This window comes from Stegodyphus dumicola, chromosome 12 (assembly GCF_044657685.1).
Source record: "Stegodyphus dumicola isolate Sdum_Otavi_A_Nest chromosome 12, ASM4465768v1".
Lineage (NCBI taxonomy): Eukaryota > Metazoa > Arthropoda > Arachnida > Araneae > Eresidae > Stegodyphus > Stegodyphus dumicola.
In genome coordinates, this window is record NC_140779.1 from 14,074,280 (window position 1) to 14,102,254 (window position 27,975).

General features: G+C 34.3%; 1 protein-coding gene and 1 long non-coding RNA gene across 2 annotated transcripts in view; both read right to left on the bottom strand.

Annotated features, from left to right (window-relative positions):
* Window positions 1–13,271, bottom strand: part of LOC118187859 (semaphorin-5B-like) — a 317,610-nt gene extending 304,339 nt beyond the window's left edge. Inside the window, exons 1-2 of the mRNA XM_085827486.1 lie at window positions 13,172–13,271; window positions 8,486–8,577 (exon numbers count right to left, since the gene is read on the bottom strand). The gene's annotated coding sequence lies outside the window, so the exon portion shown is untranslated. The remainder of the gene's footprint in view (window positions 1–8,485; window positions 8,578–13,171) is intronic.
* Window positions 13,272–17,857: 4,586 nt separating this feature from the next.
* LOC118181354 (uncharacterized) overlaps window positions 17,858–27,975 on the bottom strand; it is a 275,537-nt gene continuing 265,419 nt past the window's right edge. The window contains exon 6 of the long non-coding RNA XR_015044362.1: window positions 17,858–17,950. This is a non-coding gene — a long non-coding RNA (uncharacterized LOC118181354). The remainder of the gene's footprint in view (window positions 17,951–27,975) is intronic.

Here is a 27,975-nt window from a genome sequence, read left to right on the forward strand (position 1 = left end):
AGTCGCCTTTTATAAGGGGGATATAAGTATATAAGGTATTTCTCCCGCCTTCCTAGCGTGCCTTCGTGGTGTAGTGGTCAGCACACAGAGCCGGTATTTCAGAGGTCCGTGGTTCGATTCCCGGCGAAGGCGTTGCTAATTTTTCATTTTGTCTACTTCCAAAAAAATTACCTAATGTCTTTACAGTTCTACGTAGAGACTAAAACAATGTTTCATCAAATGCTGAAATGAATGTTTTGAGAAAATAACAGCAAACAAAGTTGTCGTGAAACAATCTGAAGACACAGAAATGTGCTATTAATATTATTATTATTATTTTCAAATTGTTATATTAGACCAATAATGAGAAATTTTTATATAAGTGCATCTTCGAAGAAGAACTGTTTATTTTGGGGACATTATGCATATAAAAAAATATTAACCAATAAAGGTACCAATAAAGGTAGTTACAGTGTAGAGACATTAGGCATTTTTGGGAAGCAGGACAGATGAAAAATGAGCAACGCCTTCTCTGGGACTCGAACCACGGGCCTCCCGACACGCGCCGAGTATGCTGACCACTACACTACGAAGGTGGGAGAAATACTTTATAGCCTTGAGATTTTATATTACGCCCAAAGGGACATTTCTTTAACGTTTTGTGTGCTACCTTATTGATTAAATACCGTGTTCTTCGCACTTAAACCATAAAACTCAATTCAGCAATATTGCAAAATCTTTAAAAGAGCATATTCTTTAGAATTTCCGATACACAGTCTCTCGCGCTGCAGATAAAATGTTTCCCCCCCCCGTACAGTGTAGCCATTGCTCGCTTTGAAATCCTTGAGTTTGTTACTCAAAAAATTCGTTAAAGTTTTACAAAATATGAAATCGATAATGAAACAAATTCCAAATTTGGGCGTCCACATGCCCATATTCACAGTAGGATTACGTCATTCAAAATTCGATGGCTCTGTGTACCGTTGTTTTATCAAAATGCGAGAAATAGACGTGCATTTTTGCAGATTTTTCATTATTTAATTTCTTCAAATATAATGCAGGACTGTAACATTTGGTGGCAACAGTTTGAAAAGTGAAACGGACATTTATAGTGATTCAACGCGAAATCACAAAACGAAAACAGTAGTCCTTCAGGGACGGGACAAAGCCCCTTAGGACTAAAAAAAAAAACCTACTCAATGGCGCAACAGTCCTAGTGGGCCACAACCTGAAGTGGCCCGAAATCTGCTTTATTGACCTTGGGCCCCGGAGTGTGTCAGCATAAGCCCTAAGCAAATGGTCAGCTTGTCCAGGACTCCCGGTGTTTAGTCCCCGAGCGAATTTGGTACTCATTTTATCGACCCACTCAAGGGATGTAAGGCTGAGTCAACCTTGCCCAGCCACAGGATCGAACCTCGGACCTGTGTTGTAGCTGCGCGACGCGCTAGCCGCTGCGCCACCAGGCCTGAACTTAGCCGAAGATGTACAAAATCTTCTAACATAGCCGTTAATTAAATTAACCGGCGAATATTAGCAGGCACTTACAATACAACCCAGCATAGTTAGCTTAAACAACGAAGTAACCCGAAGTCAAACACGAGTCACTAAGAACTCCTAAGCTCTTGTCCTGATACTTTGATACTTGGTCAGTATACTGGCCTGCAGCAGGGGATAGTCTTTCCTACTCTTGCGAGTCATTGAAAGAGTCCCATTAGGGCCTGACTTGTGATGCAACCGTAAGGAATATTCGCCAAAAGAGATAAAGTACCTGACCGGGAGAGAACAGGTTGAAGCGCTTTGCTTCAAAAATTGAAAACGAGACTACCAGCATCAACAACGACCAGTCTCCAGGTTGTCGATGCTGGTAGTCTCTCAGAATTCCCACATTTGCAAAGACACAATATCAAACTATATAGTAAAAGGACTCGGGAAGTCTGCTTTCTCATTGGTCATCCTGATTGTTCAGTGTATTACTCAGCAAATGAGCAGTGTAGAGCCTAAAAACTCTTATCTTCCACAAGAATTTCGTACTCCAGGATTTCTGCGAAATTTGCTGGGTTATTTCTTAAAGTTCGCTCATAAAATCTTCCATTAATCCGAGCGGTGAAATCTTTGATTGATTCTATTTTTAAATCCGAGTGCAGGCTTCTGTTCCCTTATGGCACCTATGATAATTCTAAGAACTTTATTTTGCAAAAACCTGAAGTTTTTGTAGTCTTTCTCGCTGGCAGTAGTCTAAGCGGGACATGCACACGTAATAATAGATGTGATATAAATTCTTCTTTTCAAATCACTTTTCCTCAGTGGGAAAAGTTTGCTTTTCTTTGGCTATGTGAGTGGACCAGGTGAATGACCTATTGAAAGTAATCATTAGATAACTGGGGCTGTCTTTTTCCTAAAGTAAGCGAAACTTCCTTTAAATACTTTTATGCCTCTTTTACATGTAACGCGATACTAAAACCTTATTCTGGTAGGGAGTTGTAGGTGGAAAACAAGAATTTAAAGGAAAGGGTTTCAAAATTAAAAATAACTATTAGAAAATTAAAATACATAGGTAAGTTGAAAAATAAGTTTCCCCTGTCGACTGTGGTCAGAGTTGCGTATGAAAGTAAAAAAAACAGAATGAGACATTAAAGATATGACATACCTTTATTTTATTATTCTCGTGCGAGTACGTTGAGACATTTGTCATATCGCTTGATAAGCTTCAAAAAGTTCTCCAAGAAAAATTTACGCTTTGCATATGGAAGAAGCGTTGAACGGCTATGGGCGAAAGGCGACACAGCAGGAAACCGCGCAAGTCACCGATTGGGTAGAGGTCGCTGCAAATCAAGCAGATGGCGCTGTTGCAGTGCCTGCGCAAAGCGGAGACCAGCCTCTCATTTGAGTCCCGGTAGGTATGGAGAGAAGGTGCGTTTTGAATTCGTGGTCAAAGGAGGAAGTGAGAGCGGTTATCCGCTATGAATGGGCACGTGGAGTATCAGGAACAGAAATTCATAACCGCCTCGTGGAAGTCTATGGGCTAGGCGTGATGTCGAAGCAAATGGTGCGGAGATGGTGTCGCACATTCAGTGATGGACGTCAGCAAGTGGAGAACATACCGAGAGCTGGACGGACACGCACGGCCATTACAGACGCAAATGTCAGGAAGGTGGATGACATGATTAGAGCGAACCGGCGTATCACCATCGATGAAGTAGCGGAAGAACTTGGAATCTCACATGAGCGAGCTCAAAACATCATCCACGACATTCTTCGGTACAGAAAAGTGTCAGCACGATGGGTGCCCCGACAACTGACCTCGACACACAAGGAACAACGCATGGGGGTCAGCCTGGAACATCTCGTGCGTTACCATGAAGATGGCAATGACTTTCTGTTTCGGATTGTGACGGCGGATGAAACGTGGGTCGACCATTTCACGCCAGAATCGAAGGCCACATCTATGGAGTGGAAACATCCGTCATCACCTGTCCGAAAGAAGTTCAAGACAACTCCCTCTGCAGGTAAAGTGCTCCTCACAGTTTTCTGGGACGCCCAAGGAGTTTTGTTGCTGGACTTTTTGGAGGTTGGAACCATCAATGCTACGCGCTACTGTGACACCCTGTCGAAATTGAAAGAGGCGATTCGGGAAAAGCGGCCTGGCCTTCTCACATCTGGCGTTCTGCTGTTGGATGACAATGCCAGACCACATTCGGCGACGGCAACGCAAAACCATATTGCAACTCTTGGTTGGGAGCGCCTACACCATCCGCCATACAGTCCTGATCTCGCACCAAGCGACTTCCATCTGTTTCCGGCTTTGAAGAAAAATCTCGGGGGGAAGGCGCTTTGGAAGCAATACTGAAGTGAAACAAGCCGTTCAACGCTTCTTCCATATGCAAAGCCCTGATTTTTTCCTGGAGGGCTTTTTGAAGCTTATCAAGCGATATGACAAATGTCTCAATGTACTTGGTACCTATGTGGAAAAATAAAGGTATGTCATATCTTTAATGTCTCATTCTATTTTTTGACTTTCATACACAACTCTGACCACAGTCGACAGGGGAAACTTATTTTTCAACTTACCCTCGTAATTGTTACAAAACCTTTAACATGTCTCAAAAGAAATCAAAAGATTTGGTATTATTTACAATCAAGAAAATGCGAAAAAAGGTCTATACTTGTAAATGTTTCATAGATTATGGATAAAACAACAAAATGATTTTAAAATAATGAACGCGGAAACTAAAAGAAGACACTAACCTATAAAGGAAAGCCATAAGTGCAAATACATACAATGAAAGATTAGCTGATATTACTAAATGTGTTAAGTGGCAAAAACAATTTTCTCGTTCTGCGGATTCATAGACTTATCACAATTGTGGTTTCTCTTCCTATTTGATCTGGGCAAGCAAAAGACGTTACCAGGGTTACAAAAGCAGATCTTGAAGCATACAGAAATACATATCAGTATATCATCTATAAAAAAAAAATAAAAAAATTCGAAAAAAAAAAAAAAAAAAAAAAAAAAAAAAAAGCCATTATTCTTTCAATTGTTCTTAAAGAGCAAAACAAACCGGTAAAAAAAAATCTGATGTGTACATCCCATGACTTCCTTGTACAAAATATTAAATTATACCCATTTTTTCTTGCATTTTAAGTTATTAGATTGAATTAATCCTACTTCGCCGACAGCGCATAAACCACAATAGAATAAATGCATTCTTTAAAATTCACTTTATTTACCATAGCGACACTCTGGCGCTAGGTTCACTTAACAGTATTATATTTCATTCATATTATAACTCAGAATGCACAAAACGTATATCACTTAAAGAATTATCTAATCGTTGCCAGATGTTCTATTCAAATACTATAATAAAGCTAGAACTATGTATAAAAGAAATTAAGCAAACAAAACAAAAAAGAAACAGTTTTTCACAGACGATTGAGTATTTCTCATTCAATTAATTCAGTTCTCACTTCGCGAGAAGGCAAAAATACATAAAAACTCAAAATATCTATATTAAAAATTACGAAGTAACTCTCAAACGCTTATTTCCTCGAAAAAATTCCAGAAAGAATTAAGCATGATTTAATCGGCAATAATAAATGAATGCGTTATCTTTGTTATTGCGAAGCTAAGTTTCTCTAGATTGGCAACAAATCCACTAGTCTCCTGTTTCAAATGTAAACACCATTAAAAACAGGCTTAGTGGCAATTAAACAACTTTAACATTGTTGATAATTCTAAAAATATTGCACACAGATTTACTGAAGGCATAAAATCCTTAACCGCAAGATAAAAACAACATAATTCAATCATTTTTAAAGCAAAAAATGTACAATTTACAAACATGTAAGAGTAAAGAAACGGAGATCACTGAGCCGGGTAATAGAGTGGATATATATATAAATATATACGTTTGGTGAGGCCGATTGTAACCAAAATACAACTTACATTAAGGTGCACATCTACATGTTATAGCAGTCCTATATACAAAATTTCAACGTTCTGAGGCTACTCGTTTTTGAGTTATGCGAGATACGTACGTACGCACGCACGTACATACGTTCGTACAGACGCCACGAAAAATTCTCTTCAGAATTCATTTTAAAGCAGTTTTATAATTTTTTTGAAGGAAAAGAGTCTTTTATTCTGTCCTTACGTACAGATATCACGCAAAAAGATCATTAAATTGCATTCGATAGCGGTCAAAATGGATATTTTCGTTTAAATATGCTGCCTGTAAGTTTTCGCGATTACAATACTTCCTTTTTACTTCGTACAATGAAGTAAAAAGGAATCTGAAAGCTCTTTCAGACTTTACATTACGTCCCAAGGGACGTTTTTTTAAAAAAATTTGTGCGTTACCTTTATGTATTAGATATCATTTTTAAATATTTATTAAATATCACGTTCTTTGTACTTAAACCATAAAATTCAGTTCAACAGCAATATCACAAAATAATTTTAAAATGAGCATATCCTTTAGAATTTAGAATACACAGTCTCACGCGCTAGAGATAAAAATGTTTTTTTTCTGCAGAACGTTGCCATTCCTCGCTTTGAAATGGTTGAGTTTCTTAGTAAAAAATTCTTTGATGTCTGACAAAATACGAAATAGATAATAAAACAAATCCCAAATTATAAATTAGGGCTTCCAGATGCCCATATTCGCTGGAGGATTACCTTATTTAAAATTTCAGGGCTCTAGGTACCGTTGTTTTATCATAACGCGAGAAACATTCATACATTTATGTAGATTCTCCATTAATTAATTTCTTTAAATATAATACAGGGCTGTAATATTTAGTGGCAACAGTTTGGAAAGTGAATAGACGCAAAATGCCAAAATGAAATTAATAGCTCTTGTGTGCTAACTAAAAATGTTGTCGACTTATATAAAAAAAAGGTACGAAGGCCTGCATTCATTATGTTCGCACATACTGTGTTTATTTATTTAACACGAAAAGTTTCGCCATTTATTCCTAGAAGAATGAAAACTTTGAGCAAGTTTCATGACTATGCAGTTCTTTCTGTTTTACGCTTCGTTTGACCTTTTTTGCGCGTATTTTCCAACTGGCTGGAATGAAATCGGACCTTCCTGTGGCGTGACAATATCAGGTGATGTGGTTCTGGATTCCTCGCGTCAGCCCTTTCCGCTGTAACTGATGTTTTTCGTTTGCCATTGCTAGTTTTAGTTTTCTGTGTTACGTCGCCTTCTCAAAAATGAACTTACGAGTCAGTTCAGTCGATATGTTCTGCATATTGGTGAATGATTTTTAATATCTACTAAAAAAACTTTATTTGCAAACTAGCGGAAGTACCCGATGCCAGTTAACTTAGATCGAAAGTAATGCACTTAACAACAGAAAGAACGCTACCGCTGTAATCCTTCTCTAATAACGATACAAAAAATACTATTTATAGTCATATATTTTTCAGTGTTATGCGATATGGAATCGACATAAAGAAATTTCGATCGAAAAATAAGCTAATTCTCTTTCATTATATCACCAACAATGGCACGCAGTTCCATGTTACAGAGGGCAATTCCCATCCGCATTTGGAGAGAGGAAGTCGTAGGTCATTTCGGCGGTTGCGATTTTATATGCATAAAAGTTAAAAAATCTGATATGTACACCATACGAATTCCTTGTATGGAATATTAAATTATACCCACTTTTGGCTGTATTTCGTTTAAACTAATTTCTTCGAATTTTATTAGAGATAGATTTATCATTCAATTAATTTAATTCTCACTCCGCGACAAGGAAACTCAAAATATGTCCATTAAAAACTGAAAGATATAGAAAGACTTAAAGCACCCAATACAATTAAAAGAACAATTTTTACAATTAAAATTCAGTTTCTAAGCAGCAACAAACATTTAGGTCAGCAGGCAACAAGGCAGATTTTTTGGTGCACAAAACTAAAAGTTTCCTTTTGGTCCCAAAAAGGCACTGAAGGTGCAGAAATACTTAATTCACTATTCTGCCAAGTTTCAAATGTAAACAAATATAGATGCTATACTAAAAAAAAATTAGGCTTAGTCGCACTTAAACAACTTTTAAATTGTTGATGATTCTACAACTATTGCATGCAGATTAACTAAAGGCATAAAAGCCTTAACCGGAATGTAAGAACAGCATAATTCAATCATTTTGAAAGCAGAAAATGCACAATTTACCTATATATAAGAATAAAAAAGAACTGAGTCCGTCGAGCCGAGTAACAGAGTGGGTATATAAATTAAATCAATGGCAATGATTACTTGCATTTAATTTAATTACTTGCTTTTAATTATTTCTTTTTACAATTGAAATTTTATTATTCATGACTTAATTCAAGTCCCCGTCAAACATTTTGAACAATTTACATTCAAATTACTTTAAAACATTTTTCGAAATTGAACTTACTAAGTATGGATTCACTCTTTTAATATAATTCTACTAAAATTAATCTTAGGAGATAATATAACCAATATTCTTTAGTAAATAAATTATTATTAACTTACTTTGCAGCAATTGCGCAAGTAGTAGAATAACTCGATTTCGCACTAAGTGAATTTAATATCATACAACATTATATATATATATATATAATTTTAGTTCGGCTGATTTTAGCCGAAGAGGGAGTTGCACAACTACATGTTATAGCAGTTCTACGTACAAAATTTCAACGTTCTGATGCTACTCGTTTTTGAGTTATGCGAGATACAAACATCAGTAAGTAAGTACGTACAGACGCCACGAAAAAAATCCATTTTGAATCCATTTTAAATCAGCTTTATAAATCGTTTGAGGAAAAGGAGTCCTTTATTCTATCCTTATGTACAGATGTCACGCAAAAACATCGTGAAATTCATTCGGATAGTCAAAATGGATATTTTCGTTGAATACCCGGAATTTTTCGTCATTACAGTACTGCCCTTACTTCGTACAAGGAAGTAAAAAGAATGCCAGTGATGATTAAATGCTTAAAATGCTTGTCTGTCATATAGAACATCTTGTTACTTGCCTGATTCACTGGAATATTTCACGGATTCAGAGTACTGGCATCAATTCCGGTTTTTTTGATGTGCTTAGTGAGGCAGCAAAATAAAAGCAAATCTAGAGGGGAAGAAAGAAGAAGAAAAACATTATCATAATACATTTGTACAATACGTTTAAATAAACCTTTTTCGTTTTGTATATGACAAAAGAAAATGGCTTTTTTTTATCACGTACTTTCCTGGCACGTAACAATTTACACCGAAGAAAAATCCTTTAAAAAACGAGCACCGCATTTCTTTTGAAGACAAAGATGACAAAACTTGGCGCCGAGAAACGTCGATGAATAAATGCACGTTTGATTGAGTAAAACAATGAGGACGACAGACAGGTTAAAATTAACTGAAGCTTTGCTTTCTGTTGTATTTCGCAACACCAATCTTTTGTTTTTCTTTTTACTCTTGTATTTTTTGTTTCGTCGTGAGCTGCGTAATCTGGAAATGGAGCTTCACGATTTTTTTACATAGGTGCATAATGAATAAGAAAGAATATATCAGAACTGTTAAAAATATAAGCTGAAAGCGTTTAAAAAAAAGCAATTATTAATTTAGAATACATTGTTAAAATATCTGATGTGTACACCACATGACTTGCTTGTACGAAATATTAAATTATACGCATTTGTTTCTCGCATCTCTTTTAAACTTATTGGATTTAATTAAATCTACTTCGCCGACAGCGCATAAACCACAATAGAACAAAGGCATTCTTTAAAATTCACTCTATTTGTTTAACATAGCGACACTCTGGCACTAGATTCACTTAACAGTATTATATTTCACTCATATTATAACTCAGAATGCACAAAATGTATATCATTTAAAGAATTATCTAATCGTTGCCACATGTTCTCTTCAAATACTATAATAAAGCTAGAACGATGTAAAAAAGAAATTAAGCAAACAAACAAACAAACAAACAAACAAACAAACAAACAAAAAAACAAAAAAAAAAGAAGAAGAAGAAGAAGAAAAAACAGTTTTTCACAGACGATTGAGTATTTCTCATTCAATTAATTCAGTTTTCACTTCGCGACAAGACAAAAATATATAAAAGCTCAAAATATCTGCATTAAAAAAAATTACTAATTATTAAAAATTAAATTACTAATTATTAAAAATTAAGTAAATCTTAAACACTTATTTCCTCGAAAAAATTCCAGAAAGGATTAAGCATGATTTAATTCGCAATAATAAATGAAGGCGTTATCTTTGTTGTTGCGAAGCTTAGTCTCTCCAGATTGGCAACAAATCTACAATTCTGCTGTTTCAAGATGTAAACAAATATGTCCGCCATGTTATTTAAAACTTAACCGCACTTAAACAGCTTTTAAATTGTTGATAATTGTACAAATATTGCTTCCAGAATTACGAAAGGCATAAAAACCTTAACCGGAAGATATGAACAACATAATTCAATCATTTTTAAAGCAAAAAATGTACAATTTACAAACATATAAGAGTAAAGAAACTGAGATCACTGTGCCGAGTAACAGAGTGAATATATATAAATATAAATATATTTATATACGTTTGGTGCGGCCGATTGCAACCAAAATACATGTTATAGCATCTACATGTTATAGCAGTCCTATATACAAAATTTCAACGTTCTGAGGCTACTCGTTTTTATGCGAGATATGTACGTACGTACGCACGTACGCACATAAGTTCGTACAGACGCCACGAAAAATTCTCTTCAGAATTCATTTTAAAGCAGTTTTATATTTTTTTTTGGAGGAAATTATAATTATAATAATAATTTTATAATTTTTTTGGAGTCTTTTATTCTGTCTTTACGTACAGATATCACGCAAAAAGATCATTAAATTGCATTCGATAGCGGTCAAAATGGATATTTTCGTTTAAATATGCTGCCTGTAAGTTTTCGCGATTACAATACTTCCTTTTTACTTCGTACAATGAAGTAAAAAGGAATCTGAAAGCTCTTTCAGACTTTACATTACGTCCCAAGGGACGTTTTTTTAAAAAAATTTGTGCGTTACCTTTATGTATTAGATATCATTTTTAAATATTTATTAAATATCACGTTCTTTGTACTTAAACCATAAAATTCAGTTCAACAGCAATATCACAAAATAATTTTAAAATGAGCATATCCTTTAGAATTTAGAATACACAGTCTCACGCGCTAGAGATAAAAATGTTTTTTTTCTGCAGAACGTTGCCATTCCTCGCTTTGAAATGGTTGAGTTTCTTAGTAAAAAATTCTTTGATGTCTGACAAAATACGAAATAGATAATAAAACAAATCCCAAATTATAAATTAGGGCTTCCAGATGCCCATATTCGCTGGAGGATTACCTTATTTAAAATTTCAGGGCTCTAGGTACCGTTGTTTTATCATAACGCGAGAAACATTCATACATTTATGTAGATTCTCCATTAATTAATTTCTTTAAATATAATACAGGGCTGTAATATTTAGTGGCAACAGTTTGGAAAGTGAATAGACGCAAAATGCCAAAATGAAATTAATAGCTCTTGTGTGCTAACTAAAAATGTTGTCGACTTATATAAAAAAAAGGTACGAAGGCCTGCATTCATTATGTTCGCACATACTGTGTTTATTTATTTAACACGAAAAGTTTCGCCATTTATTCCTAGAAGAATGAAAACTTTGAGCAAGTTTCATGACTATGCAGTTCTTTCTGTTTTACGCTTCGTTTGACCTTTTTTGCGCGTATTTTCCAACTGGCTGGAATGAAATCGGACCTTCCTGTGGCGTGACAATATCAGGTGATGTGGTTCTGGATTCCTCGCGTCAGCCCTTTCCGCTGTAACTGATGTTTTTCGTTTGCCATTGCTAGTTTTAGTTTTCTGTGTTACGTCGCCTTCTCAAAAATGAACTTACGAGTCAGTTCAGTCGATATGTTCTGCATATTGGTGAATGATTTTTAATATCTACTAAAAAAACTTTATTTGCAAACTAGCGGAAGTACCCGATGCCAGTTAACTTAGATCGAAAGTAATGCACTTAACAACAGAAAGAACGCTACCGCTGTAATCCTTCTCTAATAACGATACAAAAAATACTATTTATAGTCATATATTTTTCAGTGTTATGCGATATGGAATCGACATAAAGAAATTTCGATCGAAAAATAAGCTAATTCTCTTTCATTATATCACCAACAATGGCACGCAGTTCCATGTTACAGAGGGCAATTCCCATCCGCATTTGGAGAGAGGAAGTCGTAGGTCATTTCGGCGGTTGCGATTTTATATGCATAAAAGTTAAAAAATCTGATATGTACACCATACGAATTCCTTGTATGGAATATTAAATTATACCCACTTTTGGCTGTATTTCGTTTAAACTAATTTCTTCGAATTTTATTAGAGATAGATTTATCATTCAATTAATTTAATTCTCACTCCGCGACAAGGAAACTCAAAATATGTCCATTAAAAACTGAAAGATATAGAAAGACTTAAAGCACCCAATACAATTAAAAGAACAATTTTTACAATTAAAATTCAGTTTCTAAGCAGCAACAAACATTTAGGTCAGCAGGCAACAAGGCAGATTTTTTGGTGCACAAAACTAAAAGTTTCCTTTTGGTCCCAAAAAGGCACTGAAGGTGCAGAAATACTTAATTCACTATTCTGCCAAGTTTCAAATGTAAACAAATATAGATGCTATACTAAAAAAAAATTAGGCTTAGTCGCACTTAAACAACTTTTAAATTGTTGATGATTCTACAACTATTGCATGCAGATTAACTAAAGGCATAAAAGCCTTAACCGGAATGTAAGAACAGCATAATTCAATCATTTTGAAAGCAGAAAATGCACAATTTACCTATATATAAGAATAAAAAAGAACTGAGTCCGTCGAGCCGAGTAACAGAGTGGGTATATAAATTAAATCAATGGCAATGATTACTTGCATTTAATTTAATTACTTGCTTTTAATTATTTCTTTTTACAATTGAAATTTTATTATTCATGACTTAATTCAAGTCCCCGTCAAACATTTTGAACAATTTACATTCAAATTACTTTAAAACATTTTTCGAAATTGAACTTACTAAGTATGGATTCACTCTTTTAATATAATTCTACTAAAATTAATCTTAGGAGATAATATAACCAATATTCTTTAGTAAATAAATTATTATTAACTTACTTTGCAGCAATTGCGCAAGTAGTAGAATAACTCGATTTCGCACTAAGTGAATTTAATATCATACAACATTATATATATATATATATAATTTTAGTTCGGCTGATTTTAGCCGAAGAGGGAGTTGCACAACTACATGTTATAGCAGTTCTACGTACAAAATTTCAACGTTCTGATGCTACTCGTTTTTGAGTTATGCGAGATACAAACATCAGTAAGTAAGTACGTACAGACGCCACGAAAAAAATCCATTTTGAATCCATTTTAAATCAGCTTTATAAATCGTTTGAGGAAAAGGAGTCCTTTATTCTATCCTTATGTACAGATGTCACGCAAAAACATCGTGAAATTCATTCGGATAGTCAAAATGGATATTTTCGTTGAATACCCGGAATTTTTCGTCATTACAGTACTGCCCTTACTTCGTACAAGGAAGTAAAAAGAATGCCAGTGATGATTAAATGCTTAAAATGCTTGTCTGTCATATAGAACATCTTGTTACTTGCCTGATTCACTGGAATATTTCACGGATTCAGAGTACTGGCATCAATTCCGGTTTTTTTGATGTGCTTAGTGAGGCAGCAAAATAAAAGCAAATCTAGAGGGGAAGAAAGAAGAAGAAAAACATTATCATAATACATTTGTACAATACGTTTAAATAAACCTTTTTCGTTTTGTATATGACAAAAGAAAATGGCTTTTTTTTATCACGTACTTTCCTGGCACGTAACAATTTACACCGAAGAAAAATCCTTTAAAAAACGAGCACCGCATTTCTTTTGAAGACAAAGATGACAAAACTTGGCGCCGAGAAACGTCGATGAATAAATGCACGTTTGATTGAGTAAAACAATGAGGACGACAGACAGGTTAAAATTAACTGAAGCTTTGCTTTCTGTTGTATTTCGCAACACCAATCTTTTGTTTTTCTTTTTACTCTTGTATTTTTTGTTTCGTCGTGAGCTGCGTAATCTGGAAATGGAGCTTCACGATTTTTTTACATAGGTGCATAATGAATAAGAAAGAATATATCAGAACTGTTAAAAATATAAGCTGAAAGCGTTTAAAAAAAAGCAATTATTAATTTAGAATACATTGTTAAAATATCTGATGTGTACACCACATGACTTGCTTGTACGAAATATTAAATTATACGCATTTGTTTCTCGCATCTCTTTTAAACTTATTGGATTTAATTAAATCTACTTCGCCGACAGCGCATAAACCACAATAGAACAAAGGCATTCTTTAAAATTCACTCTATTTGTTTAACATAGCGACACTCTGGCACTAGATTCACTTAACAGTATTATATTTCACTCATATTATAACTCAGAATGCACAAAATGTATATCATTTAAAGAATTATCTAATCGTTGCCACATGTTCTCTTCAAATACTATAATAAAGCTAGAACGATGTAAAAAAGAAATTAAGCAAACAAACAAACAAACAAACAAACAAACAAACAAACAAAAAAACAAAAAAAAAAGAAGAAGAAGAAGAAGAAAAAACAGTTTTTCACAGACGATTGAGTATTTCTCATTCAATTAATTCAGTTTTCACTTCGCGACAAGACAAAAATATATAAAAGCTCAAAATATCTGCATTAAAAAAAATTACTAATTATTAAAAATTAAATTACTAATTATTAAAAATTAAGTAAATCTTAAACACTTATTTCCTCGAAAAAATTCCAGAAAGGATTAAGCATGATTTAATTCGCAATAATAAATGAAGGCGTTATCTTTGTTGTTGCGAAGCTTAGTCTCTCCAGATTGGCAACAAATCTACAATTCTGCTGTTTCAAGATGTAAACAAATATGTCCGCCATGTTATTTAAAACTTAACCGCACTTAAACAGCTTTTAAATTGTTGATAATTGTACAAATATTGCTTCCAGAATTACGAAAGGCATAAAAACCTTAACCGGAAGATATGAACAACATAATTCAATCATTTTTAAAGCAAAAAATGTACAATTTACAAACATATAAGAGTAAAGAAACTGAGATCACTGTGCCGAGTAACAGAGTGAATATATATAAATATAAATATATTTATATACGTTTGGTGCGGCCGATTGCAACCAAAATACATGTTATAGCATCTACATGTTATAGCAGTCCTATATACAAAATTTCAACGTTCTGAGGCTACTCGTTTTTATGCGAGATATGTACGTACGTACGCACGTACGCACATAAGTTCGTACAGACGCCACGAAAAATTCTCTTCAGAATTCATTTTAAAGCAGTTTTATATTTTTTTTTGGAGGAAATTATAATTATAATAATAATTTTATAATTTTTTTGGAGTCTTTTATTCTGTCTTTACGTACAGATATCACGCAAAAAGATCATTAAATTGCATTCGATAGCGGTCAAAATGGATATTTTCGTTTAAATATGCTGCCTGTAAGTTTTCGCGATTACAATACTTCCTTTTTACTTCGTACAATGAAGTAAAAAGGAATCTGAAAGCTCTTTCAGACTTTACATTACGTCCCAAGGGACGTTTTTTTAAAAAAATTTGTGCGTTACCTTTATGTATTAGATATCATTTTTAAATATTTATTAAATATCACGTTCTTTGTACTTAAACCATAAAATTCAGTTCAACAGCAATATCACAAAATAATTTTAAAATGAGCATATCCTTTAGAATTTAGAATACACAGTCTCACGCGCTAGAGATAAAAATGTTTTTTTTTCTGCAGAACGTTGCCATTCCTCGCTTTGAAATGGTTGAGTTTCTTAGTAAAAAATTCTTTGATGTCTGACAAAATACGAAATAGATAATAAAACAAATCCCAAATTATAAATTAGGGCTTCCAGATGCCCATATTCGCTGGAGGATTACCTTATTTAAAATTTCAGGGCTCTAGGTACCGTTGTTTTATCATAACGCGAGAAACATTCATACATTTATGTAGATTCTCCATTAATTAATTTCTTTAAATATAATACAGGGCTGTAATATTTAGTGGCAACAGTTTGGAAAGTGAATAGACGCAAAATGCCAAAATGAAATTAATAGCTCTTGTGTGCTAACTAAAAATGTTGTCGACTTATATAAAAAAAAGGTACGAAGGCCTGCATTCATTATGTTCGCACATACTGTGTTTATTTATTTAACACGAAAAGTTTCGCCATTTATTCCTAGAAGAATGAAAACTTTGAGCAAGTTTCATGACTATGCAGTTCTTTCTGTTTTACGCTTCGTTTGACCTTTTTTGCGCGTATTTTCCAACTGGCTGGAATGAAATCGGACCTTCCTGTGGCGTGACAATATCAGGTGATGTGGTTCTGGATTCCTCGCGTCAGCCCTTTCCGCTGTAACTGATGTTTTTCGTTTGCCATTGCTAGTTTTAGTTTTCTGTGTTACGTCGCCTTCTCAAAAATGAACTTACGAGTCAGTTCAGTCGATATGTTCTGCATATTGGTGAATGATTTTTAATATCTACTAAAAAAACTTTATTTGCAAACTAGCGGAAGTACCCGATGCCAGTTAACTTAGATCGAAAGTAATGCACTTAACAACAGAAAGAACGCTACCGCTGTAATCCTTCTCTAATAACGATACAAAAAATACTATTTATAGTCATATATTTTTCAGTGTTATGCGATATGGAATCGACATAAAGAAATTTCGATCGAAAAATAAGCTAATTCTCTTTCATTATATCACCAACAATGGCACGCAGTTCCATGTTACAGAGGGCAATTCCCATCCGCATTTGGAGAGAGGAAGTCGTAGGTCATTTCGGCGGTTGCGATTTTATATGCATAAAAGTTAAAAAATCTGATATGTACACCATACGAATTCCTTGTATGGAATATTAAATTATACCCACTTTTGGCTGTATTTCGTTTAAACTAATTTCTTCGAATTTTATTAGAGATAGATTTATCATTCAATTAATTTAATTCTCACTCCGCGACAAGGAAACTCAAAATATGTCCATTAAAAACTGAAAGATATAGAAAGACTTAAAGCACCCAATACAATTAAAAGAACAATTTTTACAATTAAAATTCAGTTTCTAAGCAGCAACAAACATTTAGGTCAGCAGGCAACAAGGCAGATTTTTTGGTGCACAAAACTAAAAGTTTCCTTTTGGTCCCAAAAAGGCACTGAAGGTGCAGAAATACTTAATTCACTATTCTGCCAAGTTTCAAATGTAAACAAATATAGATGCTATACTAAAAAAAAATTAGGCTTAGTCGCACTTAAACAACTTTTAAATTGTTGATGATTCTACAACTATTGCATGCAGATTAACTAAAGGCATAAAAGCCTTAACCGGAATGTAAGAACAGCATAATTCAATCATTTTGAAAGCAGAAAATGCACAATTTACCTATATATAAGAATAAAAAAGAACTGAGTCCGTCGAGCCGAGTAACAGAGTGGGTATATAAATTAAATCAATGGCAATGATTACTTGCATTTAATTTAATTACTTGCTTTTAATTATTTCTTTTTACAATTGAAATTTTATTATTCATGACTTAATTCAAGTCCCCGTCAAACATTTTGAACAATTTACATTCAAATTACTTTAAAACATTTTTCGAAATTGAACTTACTAAGTATGGATTCACTCTTTTAATATAATTCTACTAAAATTAATCTTAGGAGATAATATAACCAATATTCTTTAGTAAATAAATTATTATTAACTTACTTTGCAGCAATTGCGCAAGTAGTAGAATAACTCGATTTCGCACTAAGTGAATTTAATATCATACAACATTATATATATATATATATAATTTTAGTTCGGCTGATTTTAGCCGAAGAGGGAGTTGCACAACTACATGTTATAGCAGTTCTACGTACAAAATTTCAACGTTCTGATGCTACTCGTTTTTGAGTTATGCGAGATACAAACATCAGTAAGTAAGTACGTACAGACGCCACGAAAAAAATCCATTTTGAATCCATTTTAAATCAGCTTTATAAATCGTTTGAGGAAAAGGAGTCCTTTATTCTATCCTTATGTACAGATGTCACGCAAAAACATCGTGAAATTCATTCGGATAGTCAAAATGGATATTTTCGTTGAATACCCGGAATTTTTCGTCATTACAGTACTGCCCTTACTTCGTACAAGGAAGTAAAAAGAATGCCAGTGATGATTAAATGCTTAAAATGCTTGTCTGTCATATAGAACATCTTGTTACTTGCCTGATTCACTGGAATATTTCACGGATTCAGAGTACTGGCATCAATTCCGGTTTTTTTGATGTGCTTAGTGAGGCAGCAAAATAAAAGCAAATCTAGAGGGGAAGAAAGAAGAAGAAAAACATTATCATAATACATTTGTACAATACGTTTAAATAAACCTTTTTCGTTTTGTATATGACAAAAGAAAATGGCTTTTTTTTATCACGTACTTTCCTGGCACGTAACAATTTACACCGAAGAAAAATCCTTTAAAAAACGAGCACCGCATTTCTTTTGAAGACAAAGATGACAAAACTTGGCGCCGAGAAACGTCGATGAATAAATGCACGTTTGATTGAGTAAAACAATGAGGACGACAGACAGGTTAAAATTAACTGAAGCTTTGCTTTCTGTTGTATTTCGCAACACCAATCTTTTGTTTTTCTTTTTACTCTTGTATTTTTTGTTTCGTCGTGAGCTGCGTAATCTGGAAATGGAGCTTCACGATTTTTTTACATAGGTGCATAATGAATAAGAAAGAATATATCAGAACTGTTAAAAATATAAGCTGAAAGCGTTTAAAAAAAAGCAATTATTAATTTAGAATACATTGTTAAAATATCTGATGTGTACACCACATGACTTGCTTGTACGAAATATTAAATTATACGCATTTGTTTCTCGCATCTCTTTTAAACTTATTGGATTTAATTAAATCTACTTCGCCGACAGCGCATAAACCACAATAGAACAAAGGCATTCTTTAAAATTCACTCTATTTGTTTAACATAGCGACACTCTGGCACTAGATTCACTTAACAGTATTATATTTCACTCATATTATAACTCAGAATGCACAAAATGTATATCATTTAAAGAATTATCTAATCGTTGCCACATGTTCTCTTCAAATACTATAATAAAGCTAGAACGATGTAAAAAAGAAATTAAGCAAACAAACAAACAAACAAACAAACAAACAAAAAAAAAAAAAAAAAAAAAAAAAAAGAAGAAGAAGAAGAAGAAAAAACAGTTTTTCACAGACGATTGAGTATTTCTCATTCAATTAATTCAGTTTTCACTTCGCGACAAGACAAAAATATATAAAAGCTCAAAATATCTGCATTAAAAAAAATTACTAATTATTAAAAATTAAATTACTAATTATTAAAAATTAAATTACTAATTATTAAAAATTAAGTAAATCTTAAACACTTATTTCCTCGAAAAAATTCCAGAAAGGATTAAGCATGATTTAATTCGCAATAATAAATGAAGGCGTTATCTTTGTTGTTGCGAAGCTTAGTCTCTCCAGATTGGCAACAAATCTACAATTCTGCTGTTTCAAGATGTAAACAAATATGTCCGCCATGTTATTTAAAACTTAACCGCACTTAAACAGCTTTTAAATTGTTGATAATTGTACAAATATTGCTTCCAGAATTACGAAAGGCATAAAAACCTTAACCGGAAGATATGAACAACATAATTCAATCATTTTTAAAGCAAAAAATGTACAATTTACAAACATATAAGAGTAAAGAAACTGAGATCACTGTGCCGAGTAACAGAGTGAATATATATATAAATATAGTTCGGTGCGGCCGATTGCAACCAAAATACGAGGTTCACATCTACATGTTATAGCAGTCCTATATACAAAATTTCAACGTTCTGAGCTACTCGTTTTTGAGTTATGCGAGATACATACGTTCGTACAGACGCCACGAAAAATTCTCTTCAGAATTAATTTTAAAGCAGTTTTATATTTTTTTTGAAGGAAAAGAGTCTTTTATTCTGTCCTTACGTACAGATATCACGCAAAAACATCGTTAAATTGCATTCGATAGCGGTCAAAATGGATATTTTCGTTGAAATATGCTGCCTGAACCTTTTCGCGATTACAATACTTCCTTTTTACTTCGTACAAGGAAGTAAAAATCTGAAAGGTTTCAGATTTTAAATTACGTCCAAAAGCGCGTTGTTTTAACATTTTGTGCGTTGCGTTTATTAATTAAGTATGTTCTTCGCACTTAAACCACAAAATTCAGTTCAAGAGCAATATCGCAAAATAATTTTACACTGAGCCTATCTTTGTAATGAAATTTGGGCCTATATTTGAATATTTGTATCTTTGTAAATTGGAAAAGCCGGAGAGATTAAAACTGAGCAATTGCATCCGCCGGGAATCGAACCACGGACCTCTGGAATACCGGCCTAGCGTGCAGAACCGCTACACCACGAAGGCACGCTAGGAAAGCGGGAGAGATACCTTATATTTTTAGAATTTCCGATACACAGTATGGCGCGCTGGAGAGAGAAATATGACCGTGTTCTGAATCAGTATATCACAGGGCACGGTCCTTTCCCTACCTACTTCCATGACAGAGGCAATGTGCCCCACGGATCTTTGTATATGTGGCGAAAGGGGTGACTTTGATCATTACATTTTTGACTGTAATCTAACAGACGGCAAACATCTGATCAAGCCTAACAACAACCTAATACCATTTAAGAAATATGCAATAAAGAACAGACACCTTAGGGCCAAAATCAGAGATGTTCTTATACATATCCAAAGACTCGGACTGGATATTTGTGATATCTAATGCTTATTCATCTCCACATGTTAGTATACCCTATTTGTCTTTTTTATTATTATTTTTTATTTTATTTATATGTTTTTATTTCTTTATTTTTCATTTTTTATTTTAATTTTTTTATTTATTATTTATTATTTTTTTTATTTCATTTTAATGTTCCAACAGTTTCATTTATCTACGCAATGCTGAAGGACGGGAGCTCCAAAGACTTGTTTATTACACCTTCCGCCTTAGAAAAGACATTTATTCTTACATTTCTGCTTTTGGAAGCATGAGTTGTTGAACTTTCAAGGACAGCCTTTTCTCAATATGATTTGTGTACACTATTAATACCAGAACTCATTTATCTCAGAAAGTCCTCTCAAGTGGTTGATGGTAAAAAAAAGAGAGGCGGGAGAAGCTCGGACCCCCCCCCGGGGTGTTCTTCCTCAAAATTGGGGTGGAAAGTTTAACAGTTAGCTAGGTTCAGCAATACCTCAATTACCTGTGGTACTACGGAGGTGCTGGCCTAGCTTCTACCTGTACCTGTACCTGGAGAGAGAAATATTTATTTTCCCGTGCAATGTTGCCATTGCTCGCTTTGAAATCGTTGAGTTTGTTAATCAAAAATTCGTTAAAGTTTTACAAAATATGAAATCTATAATAAAACAAATTCCAAATTTCAAATTTTCCGACATGGTGGCATTAGACATGGTGGCTCCAAAGACTTGTTTATTACACCTTCCGCCTTAGAAAAGACATTTATTCTTACATTTCTGCTTTTGGAAGCATCAGTTGTTGAACTTTCAAGGACAGCCTTTTCTCAATATGATTTGTGTACACTATTAATACCAGAACTCATTTATCTCAGAAAGTCCTCTCAAGTGGTTGATGGTAAAAAAAAGAGAGGCGGGAGAAGCTCGGACCCCCCCCCCCCCCCCGGGGTGTTCTTCCTCAAAATTGGGGTGGAAAGTTTAACAGTTAGCTAGGTTCAGCAATACCTCAATTACCTGTGGTACTACGGAGGTGCTGGCCTAGCTTCTACCTGTACCTGTACCTGGAGAGAGAAATATTTATTTTCCCGTGCAATGTTGCCATTGCTCGCTTTGAAATCGTTGAGTTTGTTAATCAAAAATTCGTTAAAGTTTTACAAAATATGAAATCTATAATAAAACAAATTCCAAATTTCAAATTTTCCGACATGGTGGCATTAGACATGGTGGCTCCAAAGACTTGTTTATTACACCTTCCGTCTTAGAAAAGACATTTATTCTTACATTTCTGCTTTTGGAAGCATCAGTTGTTGAACTTTCAAGGACAGCCTTTTCTCAATATGATTTGTGTACACTATTAATACCAGAACTCATTTATCTCAGAAAGTCCTCTCAAGTGGTTGATGGTAAAAAAAAGAGAGGCGGGAGAAGCTCGGACCCCCCCCCGGGGTGTTCTTCCTCAAAATTGGGGTGGAAAGTTTAACAGTTAGCTAGGTTCAGCAATACCTCAATTACCTGTGGTACTACGGAGGTGCTGGCCTAGCTTCTACCTGTACCTGTACCTGGAGAGAGAAATATTTATTTTCCCGTGCAATGTTGCCATTGCTCGCTTTGAAATCGTTGAGTTTGTTAATCAAAAATTCGTTAAAGTTTTACAAAATATGAAATCTATAATAAAACAAATTCCAAATTTCAAATTTTCTGACATGGTGGCATTAGAACTTAAGTGGTTTTTGAGGTGTTATTCCGTGACATCCCAAATGTGCTGTATCGCGTTAAGATCTCGCTTGTCAGGTGGCTACGACATTAACTGAAATTCATCTTTATGCTCCTCGAACCACTCCAATATAATTCGAGCCTTGTGACATGGGGCTTTGTGCTGCTGCAATATTCCACGCAACTGTTCGCCTGGATGTCGGTGTACCCTGACACGTCCATCGACGTGATGGATGAGAAATCGTGATTTCGCCGACCAGGCAACTAACTGTTTTCCACTTATCCATAGTCCAGTCTGGTTGTTGCTGAGTCCAATGCTTTTCATTTTCTAAACTAACACCTTTCCCAAATTTTTCTTTGATAATTATCTCATGTATTGGGTTGAAACATAAGTAATGGCCGTTTATGTTGGGTTTAAAATTACGCGGTAAAAATAAAATGCATTGGCATCATGTTTTGTGTTATTCGAAAGAGAATCTTTCCCTCTACTAGATGACGTATGTGATTTATTCGTCTGAGCTAATTTTTGTTATTTTTCAGGTCATTAAAATGGAGTGACGACAAAAATAATCCTTTTCGACACCTTCTTTTTTTTGCGTTTAATCGAGGCGCCAATGCTGCAGAAGTGTATGGAGAAGGTGAAATGCCTGAACGAACTGCAAGAAATTGGTTTGTCAAATTCAAAAATGGAAAACGCCGCTCGTTCCTGAAGACCAAATGAATTTGATGAGGAGCATTTGAATCAACTTCTGCACGAAGACGCCCGGAAAACCAGTCGAGAATTAGCCGAACGAATGGGTTGTAGCCAAATGACTATAGCTCAACATCTTGAGTCTATGAGGAAAATCCAAAAACTCGGATATTATTGACTAATTTATTGTTTTTTGTTTTGTTAAAATAAAAATTTTTAAATTAAAAAAACGGCCATTACTTAATGTTTCAACCCAATAGCATTCCAAGAGCATTTTTCTGCTCACCTGCATCATAAGCTTAATATTAAATTAAGAAAATCACTCACTTCTATTTAAGTGAGTTTTCGGATGTAGATTTGATACTCAGCTATTTATTTTACCTTAACGTTTGTTTTTGGATGCTGTGACGTTTATGCAACCCTCGGACTTCCAGGTGTTTAATGAGAAATATCTGTTTGTCAGAGACAGAATGGACAAAGACCTTAGGAAGAAAGATGTAGCGGAACCCCCCCCCCCCCCCCGGTGTGATTTCCGGACATAAGAGAAAAATTATTTTCTTTCCAGGTTTTAACAAAAACGTGGAGAGAGCTTTGTGTAAAAAGCTTTTGATGCTGTAAACGAGTGAAAGCAGACGCATTTTAGCGTCGTCGCCGCGTCAGCGGCCTTTGTATGAATTATGGCTGTAATGATTCAATTATTTTAATATTTAATCAAGAATTTCTTATTAAGTTTGCAAAATAAATATTTTAAAAGACAACCTGTCTTTTCTTTCACCCAACACGGGTGTTTTGACGTTACAATGCTAACCCCGACCCACCAAAGGCCAAACGGATAAGATAGATGAACATCGGCAAATCAACCTGGATTCAAATATCGGCAAAAAGGCTGATTGCAAAGATCTTCTGCGGCTTTCTTAATGTTCAAATATAAATACTAAGCTTATTTCCTACAAAAGTCCTCTATAAAGTGATAGGATTCCTTCCTTGGTAGATAGCTAATGTGCTGTTTGGTTTAATTTGACCAATAAATCAATCAAAGTGCTAGCTATATTATTTTGTATAAACGTAAATTTTACGCATTGATTTTACATGTAGCTAATTCTAGGATCTTCGTAAAACAGTCAAACTTTTCTTTGAAATCCGCTGAAGTAATTTGGAGAGGGTTTCATTGCGGAAGAGAACTGTGGACTTCCGAAAAGGCGTCAGTAAAGCCATCCTGTCTGTCACTACAGATTTCAAAGATAATGCCGAGACTGGAATGTGTTTCAAGATTCCTTCCTTATAGAATTATGTCACGTCCGCTCAACAATGGTGTCATCAGTAATGTAAGCATTGATTGGTATCCAAATGATGAATTTAGAGATAATATATGCGTATGGTAACATTGTTTCTTGAAGGATAATGGGTTATCAAAATGACTTCGCTTTGGTCTGCGGTCAAGTAAATGATTTCACTGGAAAAAAAAAAAAAAAAAAATTGGTTTTAGTTGTTAAGAAACTTGATAAGCTCGACGTAGGAAATTCAGTCCAGCAAGCAATTTTAAGATTTTGGAAGCTGTTCAGTTCATAGAACAATTGCAATCTGGGCTTGATACCAGCAAGGCAGTTTAAGAACTATATTGTATGAAAAAATGGCAGATGCAATATAAACTCGCTACCAGATCTTTGTAGATCTCGAAATAACTATGACACCATGTTGTGAAGCAAATGCTCAGATCTAAATCAATGAATAAACCTGGAAGGGATACTTTTCAATTATTCAGCAAGGGATTTGTGACATATAATAGCAGCCACAGTAAACTATTTCTTTGCACCACGTTAAAGCTTCAGTGGGAATTACTGTTACACCCCACCACTATACCGCGCAACCGGTATAGTGGTTAGCGTCCCTGACTACCGTGTCGAAGTGTCCGGGTTCGAATCTCGGAGAAGGCACGGATGTTTGTAAACGTACAGTGCCGGTGCGGCACTCCAAATATGCGGCGAGCCGAAAGCCCTCTCGTGCGGTTTGGTGGAAAAGGTGAGGTGTGGGAGACCCTCAGACCCGTCCCCCCCCTGGGTTGCTCTCAATCAAAATTGGCGGCGGAACTGAGCTAAATTGCAATGTCGCCTGTATGGTGCTCAAGGCTGTTGCTAACGACAGGCGTATCTAGTGCTCTGTTGCAACTTTTGATCACTTTTCTTATTCTTATTATTTACATTTAACAACATCGATTTAGTGAATTTTTGCTTACCTTTCTTGATAAATATCCACAGGAACGCTTGGAATTCCTTTTCAATTTTATCACACAGAAGCTTTATTTACAGCTATGTACAACAATTGCCTGCTTACATTAGAACATTCATCATGTTTTTTTTTTTTGGTTGCCACTACATCTATCTCAAAAATCCGCAATGCGGTAAGAAAAATATTATAAGCTAAAAGTAAAAAACGCTGCGCCCTCTCGTGGCCAGCTACATAAACTGTAACATTCTCCCCCTCGATGAACTCAAAGGATTCACCGAGGTTCATCACCCCCTCGATGGTTCATCAAAGGATTGGATTCTGAAGTTATCTTAAACACTAAATGTTTTTAATGTTCTACAAGTTTAAATGTTCATAGATGCAGTGTTCGCAATTTAAGTTCACTGTATTCAGTTCAAAGAGGTCAAGTCATTTCTAATGAGTACAGTAAGTGCACAGGACGACGAAGATGAGTTCCATTGGCTAAACGGACAGTGCAAGCCCTTATTTTCCCATCTCATCCCTGGATGACACTCCTGTACAGCTCCCATCTTCCGTAATAATCTTGGTAATTTTTTTTCATGTACTAGAACTACACAGCCTTTCAAAAGATCTGTTACGGCACTACCTCTCTGAATTTGTTTTACGTTTCTAATTTCAAGTAAGAACATTCTCTTCCATCTTTTCCAAAACTCTTCTAATAACCTTAGCCGGTATTTATATCGCCTTGTTAAATTTTCTTTAGTTGAATCAAGTTCAAGAATTTTGCCAGATGGTAAGGATGTCAGTCTTCGTCCAGCTAGAAAATGAGCTGGCGTCAGCGGTTCTGGTTCTCCAACTTCACTATAAACATACGTCAGTGGACGTGAATTCAATATCGCCTCAATTTCAATTAAAACTGTTTCCAGCTCTTCAAATTTAAGTGAGGCCTTCATGAGTATTTCCTTCAAACATGACTTGATAGATCTAACAAACCTTTCTTTCAGAATATTTATTGCCTTAACATAATTTTCGGCAACTAACGGCAATCCCTTTATTGACATTAAAGCTGTGTCCGTTAGTAAAGATGTGAGGTAATTAAATTTGTCTACATCCTTTAAAGAAGAATTATTATGTATATCAGATTGGTATTGAGCTCAAAAACTTTGAAATTCACATATTTCGCCTTTAAATTTATTTATGGTTAGTTTCGGAAGTTTAGCGCCATTTGTTTTTGTGTTCTCTACCGTATCTATAGTAGCAGAATTAGATGGCATCTCATTTAATTTAACACATTTTCTGTTTCTAAATATTCTACTGATCTTCGATTTACACAAGGTAATTTTATTTTTATATTCCAAGCTATCCTGTATTTCAGTTTGGTACTCTTTTTCATCTGTTAAGATAGATTCGATTTCAGTGTTCAATATTAGTATATCGTTTTCATTTTCATTTAAGATGGATAAATCATCTTCTAATAAATCAAATTTAATATTATCCGATTCTATTTCCCTTTCCATTTTATCTATCAGTCTTGTTACTGATGCTCTTAACATTCCTCGCTTCTCTTTTAGTGCTTTTAACTTATCCATCTTATTAATCAACATTCAATCACTAATCGAACAATAATAAATACTTAAATCATAATATATCTAAAGATCACTGTTATTTCGGAATTTCGGCACTATGTTGCAAGTTTTGATCTCTTTTCTTATTCTTATTATTTACATTTAACAACATCGATTTAGTGAATTTTTGCTTACCTTTCTTGATGAATATCCACAGGAACGATTGGAATTCCTTTTCAATTTTATCACACAGAAGCTTTATTTACAGCTATGTACAACAATTCTCTGCTTACATTAGAACATTCATCACGTTTTTTTTTTTTTTTTTTTTTTTTGGTTGCCACTACATGTATCTCAAAAACCCGCAATGCGGTAAGAAAAAGATTACAAGCTAAAAGTAAAAAATCTGATGTGTACACCACATGACTTCCTTGCACGGAATATTAAATTATACGCATTTTTTCTTGCATTTTATTTAAACTTATTATATTGAATTAAACCTACTTCGCCGACAGCGCATAAACCACAATAGAATAAATGCATTCTTTAAAATTCACTTTGTTTACCATAGCGACACTCTGGCGCTAGGTTTACTTAACAATATTATATTTCGTTCATATTATAACTTAGAATGCACAAAATGTATATCATTTAAAGAATTATCTAATCGTTGCCACATGTTCTATTCAAATACTATAATAAAGCTAGAACTATGTATAAAAGAAATTAAGCAAAGAAAACAAAAAAGAAACAGTTTTTCACAGACGATTGAGAATTTCTCATTTAATTAATTCAGTTCTTACTTCGCGAGAAGGCAAAAATACATAAAAACTCAAAATATCTATATTAAAAATTACGATGTAAATCTCAAACGCTTATTTCCTCGAAAAAATTCCAGAAAGAATTAAGCATGATTTAATTGGCAGTAATAAATGAATGCGTTATCTTTGTTCTTGCGAAGCTAAGTTTGTTTAGATTGGCAACAAATCCACTAGTCTCGTGTTTCAAATGTAAACATCAATGGCCGCCATTAAAAACAGGCTTAGCGGCAATTTAACAACTTTAAAATTGCTGATAATTCTAAAAATATTGCACACAGATGTACTAAAGGCATAAAATCCTTAACCAGAAGATAAAAACAATATAATTCAATCATTTTTAAAGAAAAAAAATGTACAATTTACAAACATATAAGAGTAAAGAAACTGAGATCACTGAGCCGGGTAACAGAGTGGATATATATATAAATATATTTACATACGTTTGGTGCGGCCGATTGCAACCAAAATACGAGGTGCACATCTACATGTTATAGCAGTCTTATATACAAAATTTCAACGTTCTGAGGCTACTCGTTTTTGAGTTATGCGAGATACGTACGTACGC